Below are 21,023 nucleotides of genomic sequence, written 5' to 3'. Positions count from 1 at the left end.
TAAATTCTATGATAAATACACGAATATGCACCGAATACGTGTGACATTTTACCATTCGTATAGTTCGTTTTCAAGGTTGCCCGAGCATAATTTACAACATAAACATTTAAAGTGACTCAAAGCATTTTTCACTATGCTTATAGAGAAAAAGTATCTCGAGTCTTTTCAATAAAAGGCACGAGTATTGGTCTTTTTATTATGGTGGATAGAACAATTCTTATTGCCGTTCTCCGAATTAAGGCTGCAATCCAGTACGCATATACTGTCCCCAAGATACTATATTCCTAGTACTTTCCTCTAGAATTTTCGGCCTCGTTTTCTCCGTGAAGAGCATGATTTTCGATGCGTGGTGGGACGAGCTTTCAAAAAATTGGAATACTTCGAAAGCAGGAACACTCGTACGCTGCGACGGGGGGAAGCTCGCGAAAGCGGTGAGTGGCTAAGAGTCGAGAATAAAAGGAGCGAGCGTTGTGTATCCTTTTATGTCTATATCGAGTAGTGGGTGCAGCAAAAAGGGAGAGGCCCCTTGGCTCGGATGTGTATTTTCTTCTTTGTCAGTGCGAGGCGGCTGGACAGGTTTGGATGGTAAAAGAGCCTCCGGGCGAGCTTCGCCGAGGTCCCGAGCAACACCTGCTTCTCAGGTATGTGCTTCTCTACCCTTTCCTACCGTACCGCGCGGCAAATAATCCTCCTTCGTCATCGCCCAGCCTCTCGCACCTTTTGTACATCCTCGCCCGGATTTCGCGAGCTCAAGATAAAAGCCCGGAGGCACGCTTGAATCGCACTCCTTTCGGGCTGCGTATCGAGTTTTTCTTCACACGTCGTGCGAGTCTGCGTGTGCGTACTTGCTGCGAATGGGGGAAAAAAAAAACGATTCTGTATTTGCGAAAATCGGTAGGACTCTTTCATTCGAATTATTCGATGTTAACTCTGGCGGCAGGGAAGTAGAATTGCTATTCGAGCGATCAATTTGAAATGTATATGAAAATGGTTGGATTCCGAAGACCCGATTTATAAATAAATCCGTTGAATAAACACAACGAGTATTATATCTGCGTGGCATTCGTATCCGCGCGCAAAAACATTGCTCGTGTATGAATTTTCCATAACTTTTACGATTAAAACGTGAGAGCGGTGGAGAAAGGATTTTTATCTCCATTCGGAATCGGTTGTATGAAACAAAACAGGCTTGTTATACTCTCCACACGTGGCGTTCGCGCGAGAGCGCGGCGTAATTCGCGCGTTCGGATTAACAGCGATTTTCGGTATAGACGCGGCGAGAGGAGGGAGGCCCGAGGGGGAAGCGGGGGGGCCGCGATCACCCGGTTTGCACCTGCCCGTTCTCAGCCAACAACGAATTTACTACGTGCCTTATATATACATTCGCGCACGTATATATTGAGAGGACGGAGAGTGCGCTCGCTGTGTATCGTGTTACAACTCCGTTGCATCGATCGCTTCACCAAAAATATTTTTCGCCTCCTTCGTTTTGCATACATATACACGATTTTTTTCGAACAAGCATTTTTTCGAGCTTGAGGGAATCTTGGGGAAGAAAAAAAATTGGTTTTTCGTCGTACATTGTCGCTCGGGACGAAGGAACACCGACCACCGGGGGCTTCTCTCTCTTCCTCTCCGTCTTCGATCGACCATCTGCTCTTCGAACGAGCTTCTCATCTGTCCGGGATCTTACTTTCTGCGAAAAAAATCTCTATTCCCCTCGAGCCTAGCGGACGACGCGGTGCTTTGCAAAACTTCTTCATCTCGATCAGCATCTTCGATTCCCTCGGAAAATCAAAATCATCGTAGAAGTTGACGAATCTGAAAACCAAAGCTCACTCTTTGGGCGGTTTTTTCGAATCGGGAATCGAGATCATTTTCGATATTTCTCGTGGCGTCGAGCTGCCAAAGCCACGAATTATGACGCTCAACTCCGCAACAAAATGAAGAAAACAAACATTCGTAATTCTCCAATTTTTTATTTCACCAATCATTTGTGTAGATTGAAGAACCGCGAATTATGAATTAGGAAGGAAAAAAACTGTAGAATGAGAAAACTCTTTTTTTCGTTAAAGTTGTGTTCAACTCCAACGCTGCAAGCTTCAGCGTCATTGCGAATTTCACAGTGTCATTGAATTTAGCGGAGTTCTGCGTAGGCTGCAGCAGGCTTGCATAATATTTTCGATCTTGCTTTTTATACGTTCGCGTTAAAAAAGTTACCTTCTCGCCCCAGGACACACCGTTTATCTCGTTCGTGCGTGCATTTCATTGATAAACCTTCCAAAGAATTAGGTCGATTCGATACTGATTTGCCAACTGCGAAAAAAAAGAGAGCAGGACCGCGCAGTTTGGTAAGAAAGTTGTCTCCGGGATGGAAATAAAAATGGCATAATTTGAACATGCTTGATACGAGCCTCGCAGCAATCTGTCATCTCTCCCTCTTACTCCTTCATCAGAGATGTTGCGGGCACACTCATTGGGGCGTGCCGCTTCGCGCAACTGCACGTTACAACTATTGCAAGTATACACAGGCACACATACACACGCACACGTATTTATAGATATGGGTGGTGGGTGCACCCCGGTGGCTGCAGGTGATTAAACGGGTGATTTATCGAAGGATCGCGGGGCGAAGCGGAGAGTCCGCTAGACCGAGTCCATAGTCACGTGCCCCTCGATTAGATACTATGTGTATATAATGCTGTTCTCCGTCTGGCTCCAACTTTATTGCCACACACATACAACTCGTTTGGACACCTTTCCCAACGACGCATCTGGATTAATTGCTGAAAAAAGTCAAGAAAGAATAATAACAAGACAACAGTTCCATTTCACCCTTTTCCACCCACGCGATCGAACCATTTTTTGAACGTCACGTTAAACGGACTAATTGTGCAGATGGCATGTTTCTGAATCTTAATTGGCGCACGGTTTTCTAGAGTTACGTGCTACGAACAGCGTAAACGTTGGAATTTTAGGTGTTTTTTTTTTTTTTTTGTTTATTTTAGAAATTAAAGTTGGTTGGATGGATTTAAATAAAAGCTTGCACACATCTTTTACATGCTCAGGAGTACTGGAAACAGATTTTTCAAATATTTTTTTCATGGTATTCTTTTGTACAATTGTGCGTTGAAAATGGCGCCCCGGCGTTGGCAGCAAATCTCAAAAATTAAACATCACAGGATAAAAAACCAAAAAGATTCTTCAAATGTACGTTATTAGCTATCGCGTGGCGTAGGAGATTTTTAAAATATTGTTTAGAAACAAAAATTGCGAGCATTTGAAGAAAGAAATCACAAATTTTGCGGTTTTCTCAGTAGAATATTGTTTACAAAAAAAGAAGAAAAAAAAACGTTGTCGAAAAACAGCTACGCCATGCTGAAACCACACGTTTTCCCTATCAAATACAATTTTAATCGAGTCGCTGGGATAATAATTCTGTCCGTTTTGCTGTCAACGCCGATTCAAGGGGTGCCATTTTCAACACACCGTTCTACAAAAATATACCATTAAACATTTTTTTTCTTCAAATTTCCAATACTTTTGAGTATGCTAAAGATGTGTACAAAATTTTACGTAAATCCATCCAACCAATTTTTATTTATAAAATAAACAAAAAACACGTAATATTTCAAGGCTTACACTCTTCATAGCCCTCAATAACTTTCTTTTTTGACGATATTTTCTTTCGATATTCTTCACTACGTGCAAACTTACAACGGATCATATGATCCGGGTACTGAAAGTTTCCATTTCACCGCCTCCTCACGTACCACTTGTTTTTTGCCGGTGGGTCACGATGACTCGGGCGACGGGCGGGCGTCTTAATTGTTTCGAGCGTTTCACCCAATCACATCCACTTATCCTTCGCTTCATTTAGCCTCGATCGTTTCTTGCGTTGCTTCGTCACCCATTTTTCTCGTTCTTACGAACGATTCTCTTAGCTCTCGTCGTTGCCGAGTGTATACATAAAGACTGTCTTATTCGAGGCCCGAAACCACGAAGAAGTTTCGTAGTTTGTTAATAAGTATATCATTGCTTCGGTTATAGAGAAGTGAGTCTGCAATGAGAATTGAGGTTTGTATCAAGTTTGAGATTCTCATTCGTCTGCGTCGACTATGAATCCTTCCAGATGTTTTACTTGCTAATTAAGCGAACTTGAGGCAAATTATTACTCTCGGTTCTCTAACGCCAAGTGTTGAAACAAGACTCCATTCATTAAATTGCGATTGAAATACGATTGTCAAAGACCCAGCAGCGTGTAAAAAGAGGCTCCCGTAACGCCGAGCGCCGAAAATGACAAATTGTTTAAACAATTCGATGATACTCCGTGGAGTATAATACAGTCGGGAAGTTTTCTCGTTCTCGTTATTCTCAAGGATCGGGGCGCGAGCACAGCCTGGCCTCGCCGGTGGAACGCTCTCCCCGTCGTCTCGAGAATTTTTCCCCGGAGAGTGGGCAGGCGTGAGGCTGGATCGCGGAGAATTCTCGCGCGGTGGTTACTCCGCGAAGATCGTCGCACACAGACGTTCCGGTGTTCCAACCCGCAAACCGCGATATCGCCTGTTTTCTTAATAGCTTCAGACCAACCGACTTTACACCAATCCCCCAACTCGGCTCTCCGCATCACGAAAATCTCATTATAACTATTGAAATGTAATTTTCGATTATTGCCGAGCAAGCTTCCTGACGAATCAGCCCGCAAATTTGAACATATTCTCTTGGAAAGGTCCTGCGGAGAGAGCGAACGGTGGTGCAAGACCCATAAAAACCGGTCGAGTAGTTTTCGAGTTTATCCCGGCCAAACATACCAACTCGCAAACTTCGTGTCTTTATAATAATCATAGTAATATCCCTGTCTATATATTATTTCATATACGATCTCTATTCACGTGCGGGACCTTCGCCTCCCAACTTTCCAGACGACAAAAGTTTATGAAATTCCCCGAGAGTCTTCGCTGCTGGCCTATACTTCTCCCTCGTGTCCCCTTCGAAGCTGCAGCTTGTTCTCGTCTTCTCCACCGCCGCGTATACCTTCCACCAGCTTCCACTATTCTCGCTCGCTCACTTATCCGCATTCTCGTTGCACTAGCAACTGCATACAAACGATATTCATTCGAGTTCCTCTCCCCTGCTTTCCGCGCATTAAATCTCATGAATCGTACACGTGTATTAAGTCCGTTTACATCCGCGTCTCATATCCCGTCAAAATCCACTTTATCCTAAAAGATTCTCGTGCGCGAACTCCCCCGCGTTCACGAGAATTCATCACGATTTTCTCACGCCTCGGTACTCCTTTTCTCCCGGCCTTCCAACTCTTTTGTCATGCCGGAGCTGCCCATACGCCAATAAGGACTAATCGTTTTGCCCGACATTTTATTCGACGTCGAGCACTTTGCGTTTCTAATCATTTCGTACATTTTTCAAATCGAAAACTCGATGTGTTAACGCTCAAGTTAAACGACCTTTATTGCTGGGACTAAAGTGAATGGGAACCATTCACTGGCGTTTAATCTCGCGTTTAATTGTTCATGAGAAGGTCGCAAATGAATGTGGAACTTTTCACGTTCTTAAAGTAAGAAAACTGATCGACGTTGAATCCAAGGTCGATGGCGCGGTGCTCCAATATTATTAGTAGCGCTCCTACGTATTTGAGGTAATCTAATGTTAGAAAAGAGACTTTACGAGGAAAAAATATCCTTGAAGTGCGGCAAAAAAAATTATCCGTCAGGCTGGAATTTATTGAAATTCTTTTGAACTGCGATAGAGTTACTCCAAAAATGAACCTCGAATCTTCTTGTGCTCTTTAATCCCTCGAGTAATGAAAATATCGAGGGAACATATTTTCATTCTCCGTCTCATTATAAGCGAATTTTTCAGAGTGTCAAACTCAGCTCATCTGCTTGAGAGATGAAGGAGAAATGCATTTTTAAGTGTGTCACAAAGTGTGTTGTCCATTTTTTCGAGCTGCAGAAAGAGTTTTTTCAACTTTGTGGCGTTGCACGCTCTGCAAAAGAGCTTCAAAGAATGAATGGAATGAAAAAAAATGTGGTTTCATTGCAAGACGTCGCAGCTACATTACACAACCCCACTGTAATTCTATATCCATACCTCGAACCTTCTGGATGCACTCGGTGTGAATTCACTCCCACACCGGAGAGTCCATTCGGTAACTCGATGCTTATTGTCCACCCACAGTTTTTCCTTCTCTCTATCCCTCGGTGTGTGTATATATACGACAGTCCTTCAATACAGATATAAACTTACGCCTCACTTTAAACTTTTATTTCATTTCTCAGCTCTGCTTCTTCGCCCCAGACACACCGTTCGCGTCAAAAGATTTCCTCTTGTGGTATTTTCTACGCTTTCAAAGTTTTGTGTCGCACTCTCCTTCTGTCAACAGGAGAGACACAGCTACGGAATACGATGAAAATATTTTTATTCTCAAGCCCCGAGAAAATATTGATACTTTGATTGATTGTTGAGTTGATTGAAGACACTGCTTCGTTAACTTTAACACATTTCAGTCCCGTATCCCGAAAGCACTGAGCGTTCGGTGCGCGAATTAAATGTGAAGTTTATGTGATGAAAAGCTGCAGAAGACTTCGCCAATCTCCGAGTCCGAAGATAAAGCGACGCTGAAGTTTGCAACGTTCGAGTCCAACGAAACGAAGGAAAAAAATATTTGTAATTCATCAATTTTTTATTTCACGAATCGGTGCAGGTTGAAAATCGGTACGAATTGTAAAAATTCGAGAGGGAACAAAATTGAAAAATTTCTGGATTCATTGCACGGTTTTTTCTAAATCGTTTCGTTGGACTCCAACGTTGCAAGCTTCAGCGTCATAACATAAATCAATGAGCACGAAAAATGATAATACACAAAAATATCCTCCGTTGAATTCGAATGTCCTACGCTGCCGTCTATTTATACAATGAAGTAAGTTTATGTATGCTGCGACGAGAAACGAGGTTGAACGTCACTTCGATCGATTAGAAACGAGGTTTGTTGTTGTAATGCGGAAATATTCTTGCGTGTTAAGCAGCGATGCTATTTCCACGTCCGCGAGTTCCGGATCGATACTACAATCCTCGTACACGTTGTGACGATACATCGTCGTGTGTCAGAGAAACAAGCACCCTTATACCATCTGGCGTAATGCTCGCGAAGGCTTACCCCTGTCCGTGTACCTTTGAACTTTCTTATATAGACGAATTTCCCTTCTATTAAGGATTCCCGTGCCGCATCGCTTGCGCGATAACTTTTAGTGCTCGAATGACCTTTTACGTCACTGCACGCTATTTTTTTAATATAATTTTTTTTCGGCATTCAGTCGAAATTATTTTTTCAACGTTGCGCAACGAATCGATCGCGAACGAAGCTCGTGAAAATTGATTTAATGGAGAGAGTCGGTCGGTCCTAGGAAGGGAGGACAAAAATTGATGAGACGGCTTCACGAATATTCACCGATGAAATCTCGTAGTTTTTTTTTATAAAAGTCATTCAATAAGTGAAAACAGTACAAGCGGGAATACGCAAGAAAGCTTACATACGTAAATAACATTAGAATTTTTTTTTTTTTTTTTTTTAAGAAAAACTAATTTCTTAGTTCCCCTAGTTCATGAATAATGAAGTGAATTTAAATTCGACGATAACATTCTTCAGCCACGAGATCCATTGCGAGTGCACTCTTCCGGATGATTATTGAGTGAAAAACTCGTAAAATTGTTCCTCTTCGGAGGGATTATTGAAACGTTTTTCTCTAGTAATTGAAGTAATTTAATAGTCCTGGAAATAAATTGCGAACTGGGCCATCAATATATTCGTATATATATACGCGACACACTGCGCTTCTCAATTATATTGAAGGAAGTGAAATGCTCTCGGCTGTAATGAACTGCAGGAGCATCTGGCTGGTGCAGTTTCTCGTGCTATATTCATATAAATATATATATGTCTATTCGTTCGAGCTTAGAATTGAATTCCGGGGCTTTCATGGGCTCGTAGCTCCTCGGAACTTGGCAGTGACACAAACATTTGGGTCAAGCAGTCGAGTAAAGAGAGAGAGAGAGAGACACAGAAGAGGGGGGGGGGGTTCGAGTAGGATACCGGGCTTTTGTACATCCCCGCGTGAGTACGCTCGGTGTGTTAACTGAACGAGTTTCGCACCATCGCTTTATGCACTCCTCTTCTTACGACAACGACCAACGACCATGAATAATTTCCCGCAAATTCTTCGACTCATCCTCGACTCGTTCCTCCCGCGCTGCAATTTTTATTCCTCGATAAAAAATAAAATAAAAAGGAAACGAAAAATTGATTGCCAGCCTTCTCGGTTCACAAATCTGTAGGATTGTTGGCGGAAAAATTGAGTTTTTATCGTTACTCGAGTCACTTTAATTATCGGGAATGAAATTATATTTTCTCGATCGCTTCACGAAGGCGAGGCTTTATTAAAAGTGTATCGATCAATAATATTTGAATAAAAAAAAAATAAATACTCATTGCCCGGGCCTTCCGCGTCAAACGAACTCGGTTAAATCATCCGAAGAAATATCACGTTGTCGTCGCTTACTCGACCGAATTTATGGCTTCTTTCTCATCAACTTTTTTTCATATTATATCGCCAGTGAAATCGATGACGCAATGGCACCGGTATCGAGAATATTCGCAGGTGGTCCAGCGAGAAAAAAGGGAGAGCGGAGCTCGGGGGGCGTGCGCGCAGTTTCGCTCGTCGTGTACGCGGCTCTTCTTCTTCATTTTAAATTATCGAAGTACGCAATATACCGGTTCTGTAAAATGTAATAGGGAATAAATGATTTACGGGTGCAAGAATAATCGATCGGTTATATATTCTCTCGAGGAGTTTACCTCCCAATGTGACGCAAAGAAAAAAATGCAGTTCCGAATCGTCCCCAGGCCAATGATTAAATAGAAGCACAATAATTTCATAATCATTTTAAAATTCGTCGATTCCAGGCCATTCTGTCTCTCGCGATTGCCAGCAGATAACTCCCCGTTGACGTTTCCAAACGGTAACTCGGCTGGAAGGGACTTTCTCTCTTCACTTTTGGTATTTTCGTTTTTCATTTCGAGGGTGCTGTGCATAACGAGAATTATAGGTCGGGGAAATGAGGCGGAACTGGGAAAGACAGCGATGATCACAAAACGAGAAAATAGTAGGGGACTCCCGTGTAAGAGAGCTTTTTCCCGGCTTATATTCGTAAACCCTTGCACATTTAACGTTCCTACCTATAGACATATCGAAAGGTTAAAAAGAGTATGAGTTTCTCCATTCATCTCGGTTCCAGGAGTGTCTGGCGTCTCCGCAGCGTCGATTTTCTACTCCCATCACGAATGTAAGCTCACCGCGGGCTTTCTCCCTATCTCAAGAGCCAGCAGTAACGCTGCTTCGCACGTTTTACGGAAGTATCACGAGGGCGCAGCAGGGGCACAGAAACGCGTTGGCGGTTTCCGCACGAACGCTTACGGAGACTGCGAATCCCCTTGGATCGGCCCCTCGTGGAACATCCCGCGGCAAAATCCCGCGTCGATCCACCTCGGACGAAAGTACTGCATCGATAATTAGAGGATGCGCCGCGAGCCCCGATATTCCTACCAACTTACTTTACCAACTCTCGACTCCCCCACTTACGAGTCTACACGCACTCGGGGCTGTTTGTGCATATTGCTTGACGTACATACAGAGCTCCGTTTTACCGCCTGCTCTCAATATTACTGCGCGCGCGTGTGTGTGTGTGTTCCCAGCAGAACATTTAGAGCACTCCGAGATATACTCGCGGCTCGGGTAACGATTTTATTAATGCAAGATTATCGATCGAGTACCGAAGACGTTGGCAGCATGCTTCTCCGGCATCCCGGCATTACTTTGCTCGTTCCACTCCCCCAAGATGCTCGAATAAACTTCCATATAAATTCTTATCGTTCTTCAAAACATGCAGGATCGATCGATAAGCTTAAAAATCGTCGGACACTCGGGGCGAATGGAACACACCGATATGGACACTGCGATCGCGTTCTATGTCCGTTGCGTTATTGCGGCGAGCAGGTAGCAGAACTTTTACTGTCGGTTGAAAATGTCGGTCAGAACGAGCGAACGTTTGTCTCGGTTGTTTCTCATCGATTTGATTCAGTGTAAGAAACAAAGTCGAGGAAATGAAGTTATATTTGAACGAAGTTTTGAAATAATATAGCGAATGCGGAGTATAAAAAAAAACGTTGCCGGTGAGAGAGACGTCAAGTTCTCTCGAGCAAGCGCAGATAACCTGATAATCATAAACTTCATTATTTTATCGCCCCATATCAAATTCCATTTAATCTCGATCTTCTACGAGCACTTTTTGTGTCCTGCCCAGCCGCTGGAACGTTTTTTTCTCAACGAGTAAGCGCGACGATCGTTCCGGTGAAACGTTGCCAAAGTGGGCGCAACAAACGATCATGTTCGAGATCACGAAAAAGCCTTTGCTTCACGGTTATATACACACACGAATTGCATCGTGCGGGTAACTCGATCCACCGGTATTTAATTACACGCAACCGAGACGGCTGACGCGAGGAAAGTTTGTTCATGCGCGCTTGCAAAGACTCCGTGATGCACGAGTGACTCATTAAATTGCGTGCGGTGGGCGCACTGGTCATTTTGGCCTTACTTTCCATCGCCGAACTCGCCCGCTCTATCTCTTCTTAATCCACTTTTCGTGTTTTTCATTTCCTCAACCCCCCCTTTTTTTTATCGTCTTAATAAGGTTTCCTCGTTTTCGGATCCTTCCCATCGACTCTCATTCAAATTCTGCTTACTCATCAAATTTGCTCTTTGACAACGTCCAGCAAATTCATGACGATCGTGTGTTTTTTCTATCAAAGACATTTTCATTCTTGGGCTGCACTGCGCGACGCGAAGCGACGTATCCTCATGGGCTGATAAGGCTCTATCGCAGCATGGAATCTACTCGTGCTGGTATTTTCTCTTTATTCCATTCTCCCGATTGAAACCGGACCGGCAAGCTCCCCACGGCTAAACTTTTCTCGTCGAGCTCCCTCCGAGAGCCTGCAGAGCGAAGAAAAATAGCTGTTTTCAGTTGCAGACGGATCGATCGATCGATCTTCCTCTGTAACCTTTGAACCGCGCGTCTGTCCGCAAATTGATTGGATTGAATATACCAGATCTGTATCAGAATACCACCAACGCATTCTATTTCGTCCACCCGCTCTCTCTCTCTCACCCTCCGCGTCGATCCGCATCGCCGTCCTTTTCGGCTCAGCGCGAAACAACTGGTATTGCGTCCGACGACAGGGCTTTAAGTAAACGAGATTTGTTACGGTGGATTTCAATTACCTAAAGTGCCACGACATTGACACGCTTCGCGAGAGCCACTTGATCGTGTGCGTGAGGGAGGGAGGGATTTACCCCTTAAGGAGACCATCGGATGAATACGACGATCATGTTATACGACGATCCATCAACGTTGAAGCTTTTTTCATCCTTACAAATTACTTCGTTGTTACACGGGCTTACGGACCTTTGAACTAATGAGTTTCATCAATGCTCCGCACTCGATCAAGATCCAACGCATTTGACTTTTCCCGAACGAGAAAGATTTTGTTGTTTTGTGAAAATTAAGAGAAAAATTCAAAAGGAAATGTTTTGATGGTTATTGAAGCGGCTCGCGTGTACTTTTTTAATTTCACATTTCCGTTGCCTTTGATACGTTGCAGATATCAAGAGACGATCAAAGTGAAGAAATTGCGAGGAACGTTCCGTGGAGATTTTCAAGCGGTGAGTCGAATAAATAGTCATTCCTTGCGAATCTCGTTAAAGTCGTTAAAATAGCGGCGATAAAAATGACGAAAAAGGAAGTCTTGTGTGCCCGCGAGTACATCTGTCGGTATCTTTTGTAAAGGGGGGGGGGGGGGGGGGAAACGCGGGAGCGAGAAAGTTGAAAAGGATTCGGGGGTGGGAAGAGCACGATGTACACGCCGGGCGAACTGAGCTTGGTTATATTCGAGGCTCCTCACGTTTTCCCATTTCTTTCTCGCGTGTGCCAAGACAGGACAGTTCAAACGATGGACCTTGTGTCTTGAATTTAGAGAGCTCCTCTCGCTTGCTCTCTTTCACGCTTACTTTTTAACCTCGCCGCAGATATTTCCTCGTTCGCAGCGAGACGCCGCTGCAGCATCCACCACTGCAGAACGCATGCACGAATACTTTTCAGCATTACAAAAAGTAAGTTTGCTGCTGCTTGTACATGATAGGAAGAAGAAAAGACTCACTCTCGCGCGGCTTTGGAAAGGAGGAGCAACACCCCGTAGCACGTAATTTTTCGCAGAGGGCGTGCTCGTAGTTTTTTCAAGGGCTTGCAATTTATGGCCCTCGAGATTACTTCCAGAGCTCTTTCCTCACTATCGCACTTTCACCGCTTGCTCATATAACCTCGCGTGAACGCGATGGCAAAAAGTATTCACCGCGATCATCCGAAGATCAAATCTCCGTTTCGAGACATTTTTTATTTGTGCATGAGATTGAATGGTCGCAGTAATCGAAAAATTGGCCAACGCCCCAAGCAGCGTCGATTTTTTCCTCTCGAGGTTTAATAACCTGAGGAATTCGGAGACGTGAAAAATTGATTTGTGGACACGCACAGCGGAGGTAAAAGTGAGCGCGGAATTAACATTCGTCGACGATGAATGTTCTCTCGTTTGAATAAAGCAGGTCCGACCGAGGACGTCCCGCGTGTACCGCGAAGTTATTTTATTTTGAGAAAAAAAAGTAGAAAAATAAATACACGATACATCGGGCACAGGATAAGTGAGACGAGGAAACAGGCTTTATTATAGGGCCACGCGGACTTTTTGGCTCGGTGCCAAAAGCCAGGGAGAAATGGACAAATGGAAACGAGGCCAGGCAAAAGCGAGACCACGCTTGGATATCGGACCGCGAACACCCGCGTGCGGTGGTTTTTCGAGTAAACATTCGATGTGCATTCCCTCCTCCCCCTTCCACTGAGAGTTTATATGGACCTCCGGAATCGGAGTTCCGTCGTGAGACCCTCCACTCGACGGTCAAATGATCAATGCTACGGTCATGGCTTCCCCCAGCCTCCTCTTTCAACACATGTATACGAAACACCCTAATAATTACATTCTCTTTGAATAGCTCTGCTCTCTTCCGTTTGAATGAAAGTTTCCGACAAAAAATCTCATTTTTTACTACCCGCAGCTGTTGTGCGTTCAAAAATGTTCCTTCACAAACGCTCGTGTTGAGGAGCGAGAGTGATGGACAAAAAATTCACTGATTCACGAGTCATTTAATGCTACAACGAAATCGAAAGGCTCGTTTTTCAATCATTCACTTCGAATTAAATGGTGAATGAATTCATATTAATAACAGTCGCTTAAAAACTCGAGATTTTAAGGTACCGAACGATTATTTCGATCGGCACGATCTCAGAATGACCAATAATCAGTTTCAACGTCCACGAAATGAATGGAGCGATTGAATGAATATAAATCTTAAGCCCGATAATAGATTAGCAGACCAAATCAATGCTGCTTCATTATAAAACGTTTTTTTTAAACCGAGAGTGGATAAAAATTTTCACACCATTAGCTGCCGCGCTGTCATAGCTGCTAGTATTGAGTCATTGCCTTTGTGAATGTATTTATAGCAGCATCAATGACATCAGGCGTGGGTTCAACCCGGCGGTTCATTTCATACAGTCCCATCGTCGAGTGTGTATGTACAGCTGGAGACAACGAAGCGAGAGATTCATTGTACGAGAGGGAAAATCGAACTTTAATCTTTGCGAGGAAGCCACGATAGTTGGTGACTAATTTATCGAGGCAATTTCGAACGATTAAAATAGACCGGAGGGAGTCTCGGGAGACAAAATATTTGAGATTTTCGGCCATAATTTTGTACATTTTCTTCTATTACAACTCGCGAGTTTAAATTTACACCGTTTCCCATAAATAATTCAATGTTGGAATATAAAGTTGACTGATTTTTTCAATACGTAAGCTAAACTGCGGAGGCTGAAAAAAGAGATCGAAGGAAAATCAGTTGAAACCGTTAACGACGAGGAACGACGTTCGAATGCTCGTGGGCGAATGGTAAGTGGAATGAACTGTAATGGTCAGGCAGCCCTCCAGTAAATCGATGCCGTCTACTACCTCTCGTACTATCGGATTCTTGCGGTGCCTTGGTAAGTTGAATCTTCGGAATGTGATTAAGCGCGGACCGAGGAAGTAAGTGAGCGAGGAAAAGAGGGACCGAGAGACAAGAAAAGCGGAGGCTCTTGCCTCCTTTACAGAACAGAGTTGAGAACTCGTCTCCGAATCGGGTAATCCGAGCAGACGAACGAGGGACACGAAATGTATTTTAGGCGTTGTTGGTGCAGCGGCACACATCGCTTGTCCACGTACTAGCTCATCCCGCAGTGTTCCGTCTTGAAAGAGCACAGTCGTCTGGAAAACTCTCCCTCCATTCCAGCCAATGCTTCAACAGAGGCCTCGAATTTCCTAGCGAATTCGATCCTCCACCGCACCAATAAACTCATCTTCGCCTTTGCTAACCCCGAGAACTCTCCTAGTTGAACATTTGTTGGCGCGATACCTAATCCTCGCTCCTGTACGTAACTCCTTAATCGCGAGCGACCTTAGCCATCTGCTCGTGTGACTTATGAAAATACCTTGTAAAATTTTACACCAACTTTCATATCCATGCTCTTTGCGGTAATGGCATATTTCATCCTAATAATCTCGACAATATATTGGCAAAAGTTTGTTTAGATCGTTCGACAGTATGTTTTCAATCACGCATGAAACGTTCAACGGATTTGGATGTAACTTGACACAGGGACGAACCTGGATTGACGCATACCATACTTTTCACATCCTGCCAACTGGTGGGAAAATCTTTCAATGATTTTGAATAGATGTATATAAAAATGTTTCCATTTGTTGACGAATATTTGCTGAATTTTTACTGTTTCAAGGAAAAATGAGCTTATCGAAATAATTTTGGAGAAATTGAATCTCGAGGTTGAGCTAAAATTTCATTGCATCGATTGAATCCGACGAAGTCCTTACCTTCACAATTTTTTGCTTACGTCACTCTTGTTAATGAAGAAATTCATTTGAAAAACGACATTTCGACTCAGGACGATATATAGAAGGATTTTACTTGAAAGAACGGATAGTTCGCCGACTTGAATGACAAGAAATCACCGAAAATATGTGACCGCATCACGATCATATCGGCTTAACTGCGAGACCGCGGCGTAGAAATGCGGCAACGTTGCAACTACACGACACACCAACGAGAGCAATTCCTTGACAGGCAGTCGTTGACATAATAACCTCCAAGAACGCCAGGCGAAACAAGTAACACGAACACAGAGGCACAGGGTTCACTGCATCCAAGCCAACAGCCGAGTACGAAGAAATTACGCAACGTTGCCAATCTTTGTCTTTATTTTAACGCAATTTTAAATCGCCGAGAAAAAATGTTGTATTGAAAATTTTCGCATTGTTCATCCGAATGATTAGTAATCATTCAGTATCTATAAAGTGGCATTGCTGACGTCACTCAATGTATTAGCATGGAGCTTCGTCTTTTACTGCCACCCTCTAAAAAGATTTTGCAACAACCTTAACAGCGCCAGTTATGAATTCATCGACAGATGGCGTTGCCTAAAAACGTTGTTTCTATCAAATATTGGCTAGGGATCACTTGTCGCTTCATTGATGTTTATTTCGGTGTACATATCAAAATAAGTTGCGCTTTGTTTGAGTGCCGTGATTTAGTTGTGAAGCAGCAGGTTTCGAGGCTCGGAGATGTTCAGGCCTCGTTATATACGTAGTTTCAAAGTCGACGTGTTCGATGCCTCGTGTAATATTTCCCGAATGCTATGAATGCGGAGTTTTTGGCAAATGTCGTCCAGTGAAAACACTATTCGCGTGGGTGAACCTGCGCGAGCACAAGTTAATATGAAATATTCCGTGGAATTTCTCGTCTCATGCATGCAATATGAGAGAACAACAACATTAACCCGATAAATCTAACGCCGTGCACGGTCTCAGCTTCTCGATAATTAGGATCCTCGGTTAATTGCAATCCTGACATGGTCGAATTTGTGGTACCACAGCGGGAAGTCTGCGTTTGAGGGTGTGCATGCACACGGCTGCGGTAGCTACGACGCATTCTCCTGAAATTTCGTACATTTTAGGGCAATAGCACGTGTGCTTCCTCGGGTGTAACTATTATTTCGTGCGATCATACTCGCACCGACGAAATTTATATCATAAAGGTTGTTTTTACGGGACATTAACCCGAAACTCACGAATTCGGCGAGCCCGGTGGATCGTTTTTTTGCATAAAAACACGTGGCTGGAATGACCGTGGTAATAAAATGAATTGCAAGAATAGGGAGGAACAGGCGACCGGAATTCCGCTCAGGCGGTCTTCACGCGCATGCCTGTTTAAAATCGTGCGATTTCGACTGATTTTCAAATTACTGAGAAAGGCTTCTGCTCATTTTTGGCCCTCGCGGCTGCGAATTTGCAGCGGGACTTATCAACTGTCTTGATCTACGTCGGAGGGAGCTCATCGCCACACCATTTGAATAACTATCGTCGTGAACGGGCGCTCGTCCTCCAAAATTGCCAGCGGAGACGAATAAATTTGCTTTGCTAAGTGCGACAGAGGGTTAAACGTACTTGGAATAATGCATTTTTTTTTTTCGTTTCATTTTAACTTCATTTTTTCGCACGGTGTCATTGAACTTTACGCGAGGAAAATAATCCGTGGGTTCAAATCTGAAAAAAATTCTCCAGCTGCTAAAAATAGGAAGCGGAGATCGCATCCAGAAAATCTTTTGCTCATTCGATCGAACGAAATTCCATTTCTCCGAATCGATACCGTGAGAAATAAAGAAACGCGAAAGCGAATGAAACTTGAAGGCAGCTGAACGAATTCATCTTGTTTGCGCATAAAAATGCCATTCGAAATAATCTCATTCAAAGCATGCGTGAGCAGATAAATAATTCCAGTTGTTCGAACAATCGTCATCAGACTTCGGTGATCTCTCGACTGATTCATAACGAATTTCCATGATTCAAATGAATGAACTGATAAATTTGATTACATGACACTCGCCAAGAAATTGTTGGAACTATCACGTTTTGTTCGGTATATAAAATAAATTCGGTTCAACAAACAATTATTGTTTTTCTGTGCGCGCATGTTGCATAAGTTGATCCTTTTTCTTAAGGGGGGGTCCTGCTTTAGAAAGTGAAAAAACCGATTGTTTTCGGGAATATTTTAAGGATAGACGGAAATAACTCACCATAGCGAACTCTCCGGTATAGTTTCAAGGATATTTAAAAAGTATAAAAACATTTGTCGAAGTTTCTCAGCTGCGTACAATGTGGAGATCGTAATTATTGTCTGCAAAAAAAATTCCAAATTCTTTTTCCATTTTCATATATTTTCCCTCCGTATGAGCCTATAAAGACCGGAAAAAATTTCGAAATTCTATGTTTACAGAACGTTCAAGCAATATTCTTTTCCTTTAGCAGCGTTTTTGTTCAAACTCGCTAAAAATATAGAATTTCATAATTTTTTCCGGCTTTTTATAAGTTCATATGGAAGGAAAATATATAAAGATGGGAGAAAAATTTAGAATTACGATCTCCACATTGTACACAGTTGAGAAATTTCGACATTCGGACTTAGCGCATAAACCATGTAAAAATGAGCATTTCTCACATAAAAAAAAATGTTTGTATACCCTTGAAATATCCTTGAAACCACCGAAAACAATCGATTTTTGACTTTTTAAAGCAGGATCCCCCTTAATCGCAAAACCCTCGAAGCTTTTAATAAATTACGATGATGAGTTGAAAACGTAATTATTATGTGTCGACACGCAATACAGATGAAAGGCCAGTGACCATTTTGAACCTTGAGTCAGCGAGTATAAAAGCTTCCCACCCACTCATTTGCAACGATTTGCTGGAGAATAATTTATTCATATGTAGATAGACGTATGGTGTGTGTGTGTGTGTGTGGCTTTTCTTCATACTTGAGTCGGGTCTGGCGCGAGTTCTATCTGTATCAACGGCTGCAGCGTCAATCGTGGTGCCCCAGCACGCGTCCTGGGAATTAGCATTGTTTGCAAGTTAAATGAGGAGTCTGTCCATTTTTATAACGCAACGGATCGAGTGTGCATGCGCTCGGGCAAGCGCACTCTCGTTCTTTCTATTTCAACCGTATATATTCTACCGTAATTTTCGCTTCCGTTATATTCTGCTCTTGCAGACATAGAGCTTAAGAAAAAACGTTTTGTTTCGGCTATTTGTCCTCACGGTTATGGGTGCAAACATTTGAACTTCTTTGCGTCTTTACCGCACGAGATTGTTTTAATTATTCTTTTAAAGAAGACCCAGAATTAAAGTGGTCGGAAAATGCTGCACGATTTTCCAAACAACGAAATTTAGGGAATCGCTGAGACAGCAGTAAATATTAGTTCCCCCGTCCCGTATACGCTCCGCGTCAACTCTATCGAGAAACAAAGAAATTTCGATGAGCCCCGCCATCGAGGTGCTCTCCGTGTTTTTCTGCTTTTTATTCTTTTTCATGGCAACCTAATATTTATAGGTAACGAGAGACGCTTAAGCTCCCGCGAGGGTAATTAACGGCTCGGTAGAAAGGTCGTGCACTCGTCCGGTGAACGCGGGCCTTCGCGATCCCGAGAGCAGGTCCGAAAGAGATGGAAAGTCTCCGAGAGAGCCCCCGTGCGATCATCCTTGAATATTTAAACCTCCCGAATCATTTCGCTCGGCCCAGAAAATCGCCATTTCCGTGCATCGCTGCTGATTTAACTATTGCCAGCATATCTTCGTGCTCACACAATGGACGAGAAGAGCCGACTACACGCGTTCGTGATGGGTAAATGACCCATGCGTGTATATTTGCTGCACAGGTTCGTGTGTCGATGCTTCAAGAGCAAAAGGATTCATCCGGCGAGCGGTCTTATCGTTGAATCCTCTCACATGCGACCTTTTCGTTCTCAACAAGCTTTCCGTTTGTATAAAGTAATAGGCGTATACTCGAAAAGCTTTATCTTTATAGCCCGCGGTTTTTCTCTCACAGTGACGCGGTCTCCTAGGCCGCGCGGACGGCCAGCGCAGCCCTCATCTATCCACTCTCCCCGGGCCCTGACACTTTATGGCGGAGCGAAAAATAATGGAAGATATCGCTTCACTTCTGAACCGGAGCTTCCTCGCGCCGAGAAAGAAAAAATAAACAGAAAAATGTGGGAGCTTAACGCGTTCTCGGCCCGACAACGGCACCTCGCATGGGTCGCTCACACGTACGTAAATATATTGAGAACCGGCACGTGCGTGCGAGGGCTTCGCGTTTTATTCAACGCCTCGTCGAATGATGATTCGCACGATACTTTTCTAAATATCCGGCTCATCGGACCAAAAGAGCAGCTTTTATTTTTCTCCGGAAACTCTGGTATTCAATCTGAAAATACAACAAAGCGGAATCGAAAAACGCGACGATCGAGAGATCACCGACATTCTTGCCGAAGGCCATCCCGTATTTTCTGAGCCTGGAAGGCCGTTAGCACCGGCTTTCGCGAATCCAGTCGACGCGAAATAATACCCCGCACGTCACTCAACACATATACGACATTTTCATAATGGAAAATTCTACTCTGAGCAAGATTTACGACCTTCTATAATTACGCAAATTTATGTCTTCACTTATCTCTGTACTATTGATTCATTATCCGAGCGTGTCGCGATGATTATACAACGCAGAAATGTAGACAATGCCGGCGGAGCGGAGTTTTATCGCACCCGGAGCTTTTTAATGGAACGCAGAAAATGAATTGCGTTGCGTAAATCGTTCGTCATTATCTCGAAATATTTTTTATATAACTACAATCTTTTTGAAAATATTCATAAAAATTATGACGAAATTTGGACCGAATATGAGTACAGAAAACAAGCTTCGTTGACGCGTTCTTCAATCGATAAATTCTTCAAGCATGCCCCACATTTTCTGTACATTGAATTTCTATATCGAGCCCATCCCGGAATATATCGAGGCTTCAAAGGAGTAACGAGAAGAACGGTGAAGACCCATGAGAAAAGCAGTGAAAAGTAGCGAGCATCAAAGCCGCGGAATATCGACGGCGGCCCGTTTGGAAAATGCGAGTTTTTCGCTCCTTTCGCACACTCAGTTTTTCCAACGATTCGTGTTTCAAGCCCAGCAAGTGACTTTTGTAAGAAAAGTACATGCCCGCGTGTAGAAATACCCCGTCGAAGGTTTATTGGAAGAGCAATGCAATGAATATGAAACGAAGAGTGTTGCGTTGTCAAAATATGTGAAAACTTCATTTGCATGTCACATTATTCCTTGGGTAAATTGAAAAAATATTTGCACAGGAAGAAGATCCATTTGGAGAGAAATAGCGCGCCAGTGGCAAGAGTGCTGCAGTAAAAGCAAAGTGCTGAAGTACGGAAAACATGCTTATACGTAGGTACAGCGGAAGATGGAGGAGCGCTGAATCGAAGGGGTGAAAAAGCGTCGAGGAGTCGAAGAATCGTTAATCTTGCGTGAAGGAAACATTCGTCTCGAGGCCTCTCGTGCGTGTGCGTGGTTGCCGCGTGAGAGCGCAGCTCGCTCGCTTGAAACTCGAAACCACCCTCTCGTCTCGACTTTACCTTTCTCTCTCTTCCTCCCGCCCTCTCTCTTATATTTCAGGTCCGTGGGTCCCAGCAACTCATTCTCCATTTGTTTCGCTCGGTATACTTGCCGCTTATGCCCTCTTTCATACGGAAGGAATACACGTGCTTTACGCTTCTCGTTTTTCCTCCCTTAAGCTCGGCTGCTCCTCCCTGCGAGCTCAGCGAAATTTCATACGTAATCCATTTTTGGCTCACTGCAGAACAAAATTCGTCTGCAGTCAAGACAAGCTACGGAATA

At 43.5% G+C, this 21,023-nt stretch overlaps 1 protein-coding gene across 6 annotated transcripts in view; it reads left to right on the top strand.

Moving 5' to 3' along the window:
• Positions 1-21,023, top strand: part of tinc (tincar) — an 86,041-nt gene that overhangs the window by 22,262 nt on the left and 42,756 nt on the right. Inside the window, exon 2 of one of the 6 annotated variants that reach the window (XM_043433136.1) lies at positions 11,738-11,798. The exons of the other annotated variants lie outside the window; for them this stretch is intronic. The gene's annotated coding sequence lies outside the window, so the exon portion shown is untranslated. The remainder of the gene's footprint in view (positions 1-11,737; positions 11,799-21,023) is intronic. 6 annotated transcript variants of the gene reach the window in all.

The sequence above is a fragment of the Venturia canescens genome, chromosome 1, assembly GCF_019457755.1.
Source record: "Venturia canescens isolate UGA chromosome 1, ASM1945775v1, whole genome shotgun sequence".
NCBI classification, from domain to species: Eukaryota; Metazoa; Arthropoda; class Insecta; order Hymenoptera; family Ichneumonidae; genus Venturia; species Venturia canescens.
This window is presented reverse-complemented; position numbering and strand designations above follow the sequence as displayed.